Source organism: Tenrec ecaudatus, chromosome 5, assembly GCF_050624435.1.
Source record: "Tenrec ecaudatus isolate mTenEca1 chromosome 5, mTenEca1.hap1, whole genome shotgun sequence".
Lineage (NCBI taxonomy): Eukaryota > Metazoa > Chordata > Mammalia > Afrosoricida > Tenrecidae > Tenrec > Tenrec ecaudatus.
In genome coordinates, this window is record NC_134534.1 from 96,190,917 (window position 1) to 96,204,873 (window position 13,957).

Here is a 13,957-nt window from a genome sequence, read left to right on the forward strand (position 1 = left end):
GTTATGATGTTTGGGGTAAGTGAGGGGTATATTGATTCTGCCGGAGTCCCTTGTCAACACTATATACTGTGTAGGGAGAATGCAGTCCTTCCATTGTGGTGCTTATAACAGTGAGTTCCTTCATGTGTTAATCCTGGTTGACTAAAGAAACAAATTCATAGACACTTACATGTGTATAAGATAGAGCTTTATTTAAAAAGAGCAAAATTATAATATGAAAAATATGCCAGCCTAGTCCAGATTAAGTCCTTAAGTCTTATATTAGCCCATATGTCCAATATAGTTTATAAATTCCTCTTTAGACTCACACAATCATGGAATGACACTGAGTGCAGGAAGATCACAGATCAGTGGCTGGCAAGTCTTGTGGATCCAGTTGCTGTGGAAGCATCTCAGTCCATTCAATGGTCTCCACGTGGCTCCTCCAGCTCCAGGGCTCTGGCTGCCATCAGCGTAGCTCCATGAGGCTTGTCAGCAGGAATGTTTCACAGGGAGAGAGTGTGTGCCCAACCTCCAGTGAGCTATTTATCTCTTTAGTGCCTCCAAATTTGGTCATCAAGCTGCCACCTGATTGACAGGCTAGGGTCTACCCCTCCACAAGTTGACACCAGATTATGCAACTATCACACTGCACAACTCAAAACTATCCACAACTACCTCTGGTCCTACAGTGGATATGGGCTATTATAGTGGATAGCTTCCAATTAGAGGGCAATCTGGTTCAGGCCCTGTTCTGCAGGCTGCCTAGCCAGTGTGGGCAAAGTGTCGAGAAAGCTGGAAATTACAGGTTCCATTTCCTCTAGGGGAATCAAGAGTTTTAGGTTTCCTTTCCTCAAATAAAATAGGAACAAATATAACAACCTATTGGAGTCAGCTGTGCTTCGAGACTTACTTGAGGTAAGTTGGAGGTTAGTTGGAGGTTACTGGAGGTTAGTTGGAGGTTACTGGAGGTTAGTTGGAGGTCCATCTCCAACTAACCAGGGCTTTCTATCTATAGAGCCTAGTTGCTCCCCTGCTACCAGGGGAGAGAACTGGCCTCGGCTAGGCATTATTGCCCCACAGGTTCTAGCATTCAGGGCATCCAGGAGTGAATGCAGGTGCTCATGGTATACTCAGAGGGATAGAGTATCCAGGTCATATCACCATGCTGGCAAGTCGTAGAATGGAGGTGGCAGGATGGGGAGAAGGAGAAGAGGCTAGGAGTTGCCAGCCACTAGAGGTAAACTGCGGGCAGGCGCCACGTGTACGGGATGCATGTGTGATGAGCTCAGCTGCGCTCTCCGTGGGAAACTGACAAGAGAACCTGGGGTTCTGCAAAGTCCGGATTCACATCTCAGCTCCCCTTCCTGACCGGGTCATCTGCAACCTGGTGATCACACAGTGATCCCTTCTTGTGGGCGATCCCACATTGGAGTCATCTTCCTGGAAGTCCCTGCAAATGCATTTTAGACTTCCAATGCCATCTATTGCCTTCTGCAAACCAGGTTGCCCCTTTCCACCCCCACCTTCCCCTTCCCCTCCTGGTATCGCTACTCTCATTACTGGTTCTGGGGTGTTTATCTGCCCTGGATTCCCTGTGTTTTCAGTTCTTATTTAGCTGGAGGTAGAATTGGGATCATAATATGGTTTGCGGTGGGGAAGGAAACATTAACAAACTAGAGGAAAGTTGTATTTTTCATCATTGCTACATTACACCCTGACTGGCTCTTCTCCTCCCGACTACCCTTCTATAAGAGGCTGTCCAGTTGCCTGTAGATGGGTTTTGGGTCTCTACTCTCCACTCCCCTTCATTCACAATGATATTAATTTTTGTTCTTTGATGCCTGATATGTGATCCCATCAACATCGCATGATCATACAGACTGGAGTGCTTCTTCCCTTTGGGTTTTGTTGCTTCTCAGCTAGATGGCTGCTTGTTTATCTTCAAGCCTTTAAGAGACCAGACACTATATCTTTTGATAGCCGGGCACCATCAGCTTTCTTCACCACATTACCTTATACACGTGCTTTGTCTTCAGTGATTGTGTCAAGAAGGTGAGAACTATGGAATGCCAATTTAATAGAACAAAGTGTTCTTGCATTGAGGGAGTTCTTGAGCAGAGGCCCAATGTCCATCTGCTACCTGAATACTAAACCTACAAAATATATGCACATACATGTATTTCCACATAATCATATATAAATATATTTACATATGTACATACCTGTTTTTAGACCTCTATAAATGCCCTTTGCCTCCTAGTTCTTTCCTTTATTTCCTGTTACTTTCCTCTTGTCCCACTATCATGCTTAGACTTCATTTGGTTTTCAGTAATTCCTCTCGGCTACGTTGCCCTTGATCAAGCTCTACTAGGCCTTCTACACCCTCCTCACCATTGATTTTGGATCAATTGTTGTTCCCTTTTCCCTGGGTTTTTTAACCCCCACTTTTTTCCCCCACGCCCTCTTCTCCCGTGTCCCCCTGGAACTGTTGGTCCCGTTGTTTTCTCCTCCAGATTGTATATCCTGCCTATCTTATCTAGATAGACCTGCAGAGATAATAATGTGCACAAAAAACAAAACAGAGTAAAACAAAGCAACAAGAGAAAAGAAAACAAAATAACCAAAAAAATGAAAAAAAAGCCTGTAAATAGTTCAAGGTCTGTTTGTTGACTTTAGGAGTGTTTCCCAGTCAAATTTGATAGGATGCCATGCCCTGGTCCCAAAATCTATTTTTGGTATTCCCTTGAGACTCTGTTGCTCTGCTCCCCTTGCTGTTCTGTTACATGCCCTTAGTGTTTTGACTTGGTGTGGTGGAGTCAAATTGGACACAATTCCCACACTGTGTCTCCCCATAGGGCTATGGGTCAGTGAGGGATGTCATATCATGTAGTGGGGCCAGCCCTATGGTCTTTTCTATGCATTGGCTGCTCTGAGCAAGGATATTGTCCTCAAGGTTTAGTGGGCCAGGGTGTGCTCCACTCTCTCTTCTACTCCCTTCATTTGCTCCTGTGTGCTCTGATCAGACATATCCCTCTTCTGAGTTTTAGCTTTATAGGTGTCCTTTTGGGCTTCCATTGTCTTCTGCAAACCAGAATCTCACAATTAAGTTGTGATACTTTTCCCTCCTTCGGATGTGGATTACATAATTTTAGTCCTTAGATCTTGGGTGTTGATGTGCTTCTTCCATTTGGGCTTAGTTGATGCCTCAGTTAGATGGCTGCCTGTTTGAAAAATACCCTTTAAGACCCTAGATGCTAACCTTTCTGATAGTCAGGCACCATCTAATTTCTTCAGCGCACTTTGCTATAGTAACCATATCTCTGTGTTTCCTTCATGAGGGCAAATATCAAGTAAGGTCATGTCGTAAGAACTAATTGTTCTTAGCTTGGAGCTAGGATCATGTGCAAGCCCCAAATCCATTACTGACTCTATGGTTTTATTTGTCTCTGGTTCACCTTAGAGACATCCTTGTTATTTTATGGTAAAAAATCTTATGGATCCTCCCCCTTAGCATATGTGTTCTTGATTTAAATGTAAATATGTTAATTGCCTAGAAAAATTTAAAATATGAAAGAAATGAATTGAAACAGCCCCTCTACATCCTTTAATGAGAGATATTATTTTGGTATGAATTGTTAGCTGAAAGGTTGAAGGTTCGAGTCTACTTAGAGTCCCCTTGGAAGTAAAACCTAGTGATCTGTTTCCAAAAATTAACTCTTGACATTTCTATGGAGCATTTTCCCTCGGACACACATGGGGTTTCCCATATGTCAGAACTGACTTGACAAATGCTAGTTCCAATTATACAGGTGAAACAGTGGTTCCTCTACTAAATAGAGGGTTAGGGTAATAAGATAGGAATACAATTATGTGTATGTTTGGCCAAAGACAAGAGTTCCTGACTGATGGCATCTTTAAATATATATATATATACAAAAGATAACATGTTGTAATATATTTTCAAAAAGTGAAAAAATCTGTAATTCTGTAACAATTCTAGAATGATTAAATAAAACATAGTTACTCATTATCCAGAAGAGCTATATAGTGATCAACAGCCTTTTGAAAAGAATAATGGTCACTAAAAACCATGGATAACATAATATCCAGTGACCTAGGCAAGGTAGGAAGTATAATGTTATAGTGTGCCTCAGTGTTTATATGTGTATATTTACCCAAGACCATGGTATTTTAAATAATAATAAAAATTAATGGCCATCAATTCAAACCCATGTGTGTCAGAATAGAAATATTTTCTATAGCTAAATTATTAGCTTTTTTGTGGTACGATTGAATTTCCTAAAGGACATCACATAATGCAATTATAGCCATTTGTATTTAAAGACAAACATGATCACCCCTGGTATCCACAGAGCTTCTAGACTAATACCTGAATATCTAGTTCTGAAAGTAGGCACTGAATACAATGCTCTCATATAAGCCCTCTAGGTTGGAAGACATTCAAAATATACAGAAGTTGCCACAATGAGCTTCAACACACTGATTGTGAAAACCGGATAGGGCTGGCAATGCTTCATTCTGTTGTGCATGGGTTGCAATCAATCAGAGCTGATGCAATGTAAAATAGCACTGTTGATTGAATCTCTGTGTGTTTTTTTTACATATGATCCTGCTCAAAATTACATTGAAAAATAAATTAAAGAAGAATTGCTGTAAACTTGCAAAATGCACATGTGTTTGTAATGCATTTCCTCAAAGCAATCTTATTAAAAACACAATATAATTGAAATGTGCTTATTAAAACTGAGATGCCTACTGGAATACCAGCAAGTTTGTTGTGCTCATTCTACCTCCCTTTCCAATATTGATAATCATGGTCAAATCTGCCCCTCGGTGGTCCTCCTTGAGCATTAGGATAGTTTGAACAACCAGTGTCTTTTGACTACACGGAGTGTGTAGGTGCATGTGCCAGTGGCTGTGTACTGGAGAGAAAATAATGACAAACAAAGCAAATAATGGTGGAAAAATAGATTGCATTGTTTCATATATTGCTCTTAACTCTCAGCCTAAAGTTTGTGGCTCGAAGTCATCCTGTGGTGGCCATGTAAAGGATTTGGTGATATATAAAGATTATAGCCAAGGAAGTTCTACTCAGACATACAGGTGATTTCCATTAGCCAAAATTGACACAAAGGCAAAAGATTTGGTTTTGGAATGTCAACATGCGGACAGCACTATGATTACACTATGGACTTCAGGGTTCAGCCATGCAGGTTGGTGATAAAAGTCAGGACCTCCTGTATCTACCTTCTCAAGTTCTGCTCACTTACCTGGTACTTAGGTGTGAGCACCATGCCTCTCCATGAATATTTTTCTTTGGACATATGACAGTGACATTGTTTCGATGTTGCCTATTCACACTGATAATCATGGCATTCTAAAACATAAGCATTAACTCTTTAGAGCTACAAATGATTGCTTTCGTTTATTTTCAGCATAACTTATCATTGATAACAAAGAGTTCAACACATAACTCAAAATAAATCATTCTGCATAGGAGCTTATATTCTGCATAGGCTTTGTTAGATATGTTAACCAGAGTAATTTAAATGTGTGCATATCCTTGATTGTCTCCTTTTCTCATCACCACTCATTCATTCTTCACTTTCTATGAAAGGGCAACTTTGAGCTCATGTAAAGAAGAGAAAAAAATATTTGAGCAACTCTTTCTCAATCTTTTGGTCAATTCTCGCAATGTGAAACCCAGTGATGCTTGAAATATAGCTGCAGTGGGGGTTGAGATGAAGAGTGGGGTGTCTTTTATTCCTAATAAAGATAAGTGCAGTTACTTCGGGAATCAGATTTTCTCAGCACTTCAAGGGCTCTAAACTGTTGGGCTGAGACCTCACTTAGCACATTGTTAGCAGACAAGTTTCAGGCCAATGTCTCCTACATAAATACCAATTGAGTTCTGTTGAAATGGGCCGAAACTATATTTCATTCCATTATACATATAATAGGAACAATGAAAAATCTTTCTCCCTCTTAGGCTTTTCTATTGCTGATCTAAAATACCTGGGAAAAAGCCTATCTAAATCTAACCATCTAATCTAAGAAGAGATTGGTCTCTTTTACTAGTTTAATAAGGGCCGTTTCAGTGTTCACTGATGCTGAAAGACTATAATGATGTTAAAGGAGGGATGTGATATCAACAGGAAAGTTGCACATATGCATACATTTGCACACATACACATATGTGAATGTGTATAAATCTCACCTAAATTTGTCACTCCCCTACTTTCTTTCAGAGGGCTTTTTAATGAAATCAGATAGATAGGTAGATAGATAGGGAGGAGGTGTGTTAGTCTGGATTCTGTAGACAAGCAAAGCCAGTGACACTTGTGTATATAAAGAAAGAAATGTTTATCAAGAAAGTCCTCGCACAGTTGTCTAAGTGGTCAAATTCAGTAGAGTTCAAGTCCATGAGCTTTTCTTGAGACTTATGAAATCTCCAGGGCTTATAGACCAGTAAGGATGAAGGCAAACACTGAAGCAGGAAACCCAGAGACTGGTGGAGACAGAGGTGATGACTCCAGAGCCAGCAGGTCAAGTTTATGGCTGTGGAGTCAAATATATCTGAGGCTGACAGGCAATATGACAGACTACTGGTAGCTTCCAGGCAATTGACAGGCAATATGATGGGCTGACTGCTCAAGTCTAAAGAGCCAGAAACAGAAGAAACATATGTACAATCCAGGCCAGCAAGAAGAGCTAGCTTTCTCAATCACTGCCCATCTCGACTCCTCATCTCGACTCCTTATGAGTTCCTGAGATTAAAACTGTTTCTGGTAGTAGAAAGCCCTGTCTTTCTTCTGTGGAATTGCTGGTGGTTTTGAACTTCTGACGATGCAGATTGCAGCCCAGTGTTTATCTAAAGGACCAGGGCTCCATAGCTTTCCCACAGTGTCAATTTATATAGGAGTTGGCCTCTTTGCCAGTGAAACTTCCTTCAATTTCATCGGGCTGTGGTCTGATTAAAGGGGAATCAAACTACCCTAATCTTGCCACAACTATATGGCTGCTCACAGTAGATCCTGTAATAAAGTTGATTTTATTATATTAGATCACATCATGTGGGAGGCCTCAATTTCCAAACTATTCAGATTACTGGCCAAGACAAACTGACAAATCACAGACAGGTTGGAAGGTAGATAGTAAAAATATATAATTATAGATGGTTATGTTAGGTATCATTTTTGTAAGTTTTACTTATAACAGAATGAAACACTGTTGGTCCTGCACCATTGTCATGATTGTTGGTATGCTTGAGCCCACTGTTTTAGCCACTGTGCATTTTGTGTGATTTCCAACCTAGAAGACTCATCTTTCTCCACAATATTCTGCACAATATCTTATACATTGTTCAGTTTTGTTATATTTTATATTCTCACTGAGTAATTGTCAGTAGATACCAAGGCCTTCTTTTCCTAGTACTTCTGAACTGGGAAGCTCTGCTGAATCTTGGCCACTGGGTGATCCTACTGGTATTTGAAATCTGAGTGCAGCATAGATTCTACGATTCTAGTGAGACACATAGGTCACGAATGTGTAGTAAACTGAACGGTCGATGGGAAGTGATTACTATGTTGTTGTTAAGTGCCATAGAGTCAGTTCTGATCCACTCCAGCACTATACACAAGGTGATAAAGCACTACCTGCTCCTGTGGACCTTCAGCATGGTTCCCATACTCGAACCCATTGTGTCGATCCACCTTGCTCAGGGTCTTCCTCTTATCTCCTAACCTTCTACTTTATGCACCTACTGGTCTACTTCTGTGACTGGTTTCTCCTGACAACATGGCCAAAATATGTACAATGAGGTCTTACCATCTTTGCCTCTAAGGAGAATGCTGGCCAAACTTCTTCCAAGACAGATCTGTTTGTTCTTTTGGCAGTCTATGGTACATCAAACATTTTTCACAAGCACCATAATTCACCCGCATCAATGCTTCTTCACTCTTCCTTATTCTTTGTTCAGCATTCATATGCATATGAGGCAACTGAAAATGTGATAGCTTGAGTTAGATGCTCCTTCTTCCTCCTGCTTTTCTTTTAATTTTTTTAAAATCATTTTATTGGGGCTCAATCAACTCTTATCACTATCCATATATACATCAATTGTGTAAAGCACCCTTATACATTCGTTGCCCTCCTCATTCTCAAAATTCACCTTCCAATTGGGTTCCTGGAATCAGCTCATTTTCTTTTTTTCCCTCTCCCTCCCTTCTCACTCCCCCCTCCCTCATGAACCCTTAATAATTGATAAAGTATTATTTTATCTTATCTTACACTGCCCGGCATCTCCCTTCACCCACTTTCCTGTTGCCCATCCCCCAGAGAGGAGGTTATATGTAGGTCCCCCAAATCGGTTCCCCCTTTCTACCCCCCCTTCCCTCCTGGTGTCGCCACTCTCATTTTTGGTCCTGAGGGGTTCATCTGTCCTAGATTCCCTGTGTTTCCAGATCCCAACAGTACTGCTGTGCATCATCTGGTCTAACCAGGTTTGCAAGATAGAATTGGGATCATGATATTTGGTGGGGAGGAAGCGTTTAAGAACTAGAGGAAGGTTGTGAGTTTCATTATTGCTACACTGAACCCTGAGTGACTCATCTCCTCCACACTACCCCTCTGCAAGGGATGCCAAGCTGTCTACAGATGGGCATTGGGTCCCCATCATGCACTCCCCTGATTCACGATGTTATGATTTTTTCCCTTGCCTTTGTTCCTTGTAACCTGCTTCCCTTGACCCTTTATGATCACACATGTTGGTGTGCTGCTTCTATGTGGGCTTTGTTGCTTCTGGGCTAGATGGCCGCTTGTTTACTTTCAAGGCTTTAAGTCCCCAGATGCTATATCTCTCGATAGCCGGGCACCAACAGCCTTCTTCACCACACTTACTTATGCACACATTCGTCTTCGGCATTTATGTGGGGAAGGTGATCACACAATGAGGGTTTTTGTTCTTTGGTGTCTGCTACCTGATCCCTTCAACACCTCATGTTCACTTAGGCTTGTGTACTTCTCTGTGGGCTTTGTTGTTTCTGAGCTGGATGGCCGCTTGTTTGCCTTCAAGCCTTTAAGACCCCAGATGCTATATCTTTTTGATAGCCGGGCACCATCAGCTTTCTTCACCATGTTTGCTTATGCACACGTCTGTCTTCAGCGATCATGTCAGGAAGGTGGGTATCATGGAATGACCATTTAGTTGAGCAAGGTGCTCTTGTATTGAGGGAAAGCGCGCGAGGAGGCCTGATGTCCACCTGCTACCCTACTACTGAACCTATAAATATATGCACATAGGTCTATTCCCCCACAATCATAAATATATTTACATATGTACATGTTTGTATTTAGGCTTCTCTGTATGCCCTTTGCCTCCGACTCCTTTGCTCTATTTCCTTACACTTTCCTCATGTTCCACTACCATGTTCAGCCTTCATTCTGGTTCTAGTAATTCCTCTCAGTTACCTTTCCCTTGGTCATTCCCTTCCAGTCCTCGCATCCCCTCCCTCCACTGGTTTTGAACCACTCATTGTTTCCTTGTCCCTGGGTTGGCCAACACCTGCTCGCTTCCCCTACCTCCCACACTCTCATGTACCTCCGGGACCATTGGTCCCGTTATTTCCTTCTCACATGGTTTGTCCAGCCTATCTTATCTAGGTGGACATGCAGATATAGTAATATATGCATAAAAATGCGGACAACTTTGACAGCACCAAAGTGGCACATAAGAACATGGTGTCAACGGCAGCCACACTGGCAAGCTAACAAACAAAAAAGCCACTGACATACAAAATTTCAAAGGAGAGAATATAAGAAAGAAAAAACAGCATAAAACTCTGTTAGTAGTTCGAGGTCTATTTGTTGACCTTTAGGAGGGATTTCTGGACGAGACTGATGGGTGCCACGTCCTGACCCCAAAGTCCATCCTTTATACTCCCTCAGGACCCCTTTCCTTTGCTTCCCCTGCCACTCCTTTGTACGTCCACAGTGTTTTGCCTCAGTGTGATGGGGTCAGCTCAGTTGCACATCCCCCACTGTGTCTCCGGTGCTGTCCTGTGTAGGGTCAGTGCAGGATGTCACATTTCACTGTGGGGTCCACTATATGGTCCTCTCGGTACAATGGGCCCTTCGAGCCCGGCTATTGTCCTCTGAGCTTGGTGGGCCCAGGTGTGCTCCACTCCATTCTTCCTCCTTCCTTTGCTTCAGCTTCCTTCTGGGTGTGGTGTGGTAGGACAGTTCCTTTCCCACACCAGACGATGTATTTTCATTTTCTGTGATACTCCCTTCGAAGGTGGAGATCGGGCTAATTCTGGTTGGGGCTGGCATATAGTCCTATCTCTTTGTGGATTCCTCCATGCTTTACCTTGCCCTCCTGGTTTGCTGTGTCATGGTGGGGGTCCATATGCATGTTCTAGTTCTGTGGGGACACAACCAATACTCTCCCCCAGGTGGGTTAGTTCCCTGTTCCCCCCGTGCCATCCACTCAGTTTCTCCCCACCACACTTCTCTCTCCACCTGACCCACTTCCCCTTCTATATGCTGAGCTCTCATGTACCTCCTTAGGTGTGGCCTGCCCTCCCTCCAACTATCTATGCTTCCACCATTTATTGTGAGATAGGTGTTTATTCTTCATTCCTGGCATGCTGATTGTATTTACCTCAGGGGACTCATGTTATACCTGTCTTTTTGAGTTTGGCTTACCTCGCTTAACACGAAACCTTTCAGCTTTTCCCACAAAACGACGTGTTTCATGTGATCGTCCGTGTTTTTCAGTGCTGCATAGTACTCCATTGTGTGTATGTACCAGGGTTTACTAATCCACTCATCTATCGATGGAAATTTAGGCTGTTTCCAAGTCTTTGCAATTGTGAATTGTGCCGCAATAAACATTGGAGCACATATGACTGGTCGTGTTTTATTTGCTGCTTCTACCTGGTATATGCCCAGTAGAGGGATGGCTGGGTCATAAGGTAGATCAATTTCCATTTTCTTTAAGTATCGCCAGATTGCTTTCCACAGTGGCTGTACAAATCTACATGACCACCAGCAGTGGAGGGGGGTTCCTACTTCACCACAGCCCCTCCAACACTGTTGCTCTCTGATTTGCTGGTTGGGGCTAGCCTCAGGGGTGTTCGGTGGTATCTCATGGTTGTTTTGATTTGCATTTCTCTTATGGCTAAGGACCTGGAGTACTTTCTCATATGCTTATTTGCCATATGGGTCTCATCCCTAGTGAAAGTTCTTTTCAGTTCCTTTTCCCACTTCCTTAGGGGGCTGTTTTCCTTTTTTTGCAGGTCATGATTGTGTTGTAGATTTTAGTAATGAGCCCATTGTTCGTTGTGTCATTACTAAAAATCCTCTCCCAGTCTGTGAGTTGTCTTGTCACCTGATTGGTGAAGTCTTTCGAGGCGCACAGGTGCTTTATTCTTATTAAATCACATTTGTCGATTTTCAGTTCACCTATGTGTAACCTTCCCTATTGCAGTGAGCCTATGAGTTCCCTGGGCCAGTGCTCTGAGGTTAGTCCCAATTCCCTACTTGATGGTCCTGATGGTTTGGGATTTAACTTCTAGGTCTGTTATCCACCTTGAGTTTATTCTTGTGCATGGGGTGAGGTAAATGTTTTGTTTCATCTTTCTACTTGAGGATATCCATTTTTTCCAACACCATTTGTTAAAAAGGGCATCCGCTTCTCTTTTCTTTTTTTTACATTTTATTAGGGACTCATACAACTCTTATCACAATCCATACATATACATACATCAATTGTATAAAGCACATCCATACATTCCCTGCCCCAATCATTCTCAAAGCATTTGCTCTCCACTTATGCCCTTTGCATAAAAAATGATTAGGGCAAAGACTGTACAGATGTGCTTTATACAATTGATATATGTATATGTATGAACTGTGATAAGAGTTGTATGAGCCCCTAATAAATTATTAAAAAAAAAAAAGAAGAAGACCTACAGGTAGCCAATAAACACATAAAGCTAAAAAAAATTTTTTTTAAAGGCATCCGCTTCCCACTTGATAGTTTTGGGACCCTTGTCAAAGATCAGTTGTCTGATGATTTTACTCTTGGCCTTTCTATTCTTTTCCACTTGTCTGAGTGTGTGTCGTTGTGCCAGTACCACGCTGTTTGACCACTGTAGCTGTGTAATAGGCATTAAGATTGCGTAAGGTGAGTGCTCCGTGTCCTTCATTTTGAGGAGTTCTCTGCTAATTCTAGGTTTCTTCCCTCTCCATATGAAATTGGTGGTCAGTTTTTCCAATTTTTTGAAGAAGGTTGATGGTATTTGGATTGGTATAGCATTGAACTTGTAGAATGCTTTAGGAAGAATTGTCATCTTTACTATATTGAGTCTTCCAGTCCATGATCAGGGGCTGTTCTTCCATTTGTGGAGGTTGCTTTTGTTTTCCTGTAGTATGGTCTTATTTTTTTCCCCTTGCATAGGTCTTTAGTATTTTTGTTAAATATATTCTTAGGTATTTCAGTTTGTTCTTACCTACTGTGTATGGTACTTCCTTCTTAATCCCTTCTTCCATGGCCCTGTCCGATGTGTATAGAAAACCAACTGGCTTCTGTTTATTGATCTTGTATCCTGCTACTCTTCCATATTCCTCTATTGCTGTAAGTACTCCAGCTGTGGAGCTTTTGGGGGTTTTCAATGTACAGGATCATGTCGTCTGCAAATAGCGATAGTTTCACCTCCTCCTCTCCCATTTGGATCCCTTTGATGTCCTTCCGCTGTCTTATGTTGTTAGCCAGAACCTCCAAAACGATATTGAATAGAAGTGGGGACAGGGGGCAATCTTGTCTTGTACCTTTTTTCAGTGGGATTTTTCTTGTCTTTTCTCCATTGATTATGATGTTGGCCATTGGTCTTTCATAGATAGTTTGTATAAACTTGAGGAATTTACCTCCTAATCCTATGTTCATGAGTGCCTTGATTAGGAATGGGTGTTGGATGTTGTCAAATGCTTTATCTGCATCTATGGATATTATCCTGTGGTTTTTATCCTTTTTCTTCCCGATGTGGTGCATAATATTGATGGTTTTTCGGATGTTAAATCATCCCTGCATCCCTGTGATGAATCCTACCTGGTCATGGTGGATGATATATTTTATATACTTTTGTATTCTATTGGCCAATATTTTGTTAAGGATTTTTGCATCTATGTTCATTAGAGATATTTGTCTGTGATTCTCTATAGCTGTGGGGGTGTTTGCCCTGTTTGGGTATCAAAGTAATGCTGGCTTCATAAACTGAGTTTGGGAGTTTGCCATCCTCTTCTATGTTAAGGACTACTTTGTGGAGGATCAGTGTCAACTCTTTCCTGAATGCTTGGTAGAATTCTGCTTGGTAGAATACCATCTGGCCCAGGGGCTTTTTTGTTGGTAGGTTTTTGATGACCCTCTCTATTTCATCTTTCATTATGGGTTTTTTGATGTTCTTGATCTCTGTCTGAGATAATCTAGACAGAGACTGTTTTTCCAAATACTTATCCATGTCTTCCTGGTTTATGAATTCATTAGAATACAGACTTTCATAGTACTTTGTGATTATACTTGTAATCTCATTGGGGTCTGTTGTTATTGCCCCTGATTCATCCCTCATCCTGGCTATTGATGTTTGCTCCTTTCTATCCTTGGTAAGCTTTAGCAGAGGACTGTCACTTTGTAATTCTTTCGTAGAATCAGCTTTTAGCTGCATTTATCTTTTGCATTGGTCTCTTGTCTTCCCACTGGCTTAACTCTTCCCTGATTTTTATTATTTCTTTTCTCTTGCTGTTGGAGGGGTTGTTCTGCTGACTCTGTTATAGCTGTTGGAGGTTTGATGTTAACGTTTCTGTCATATGCCTTTATTTTTTGCATATATGCATTTAATGATATCAAGCTACTTCTGATAATTGCCTTTGCAGTATCCCATAAGTTTTGATATGTTGT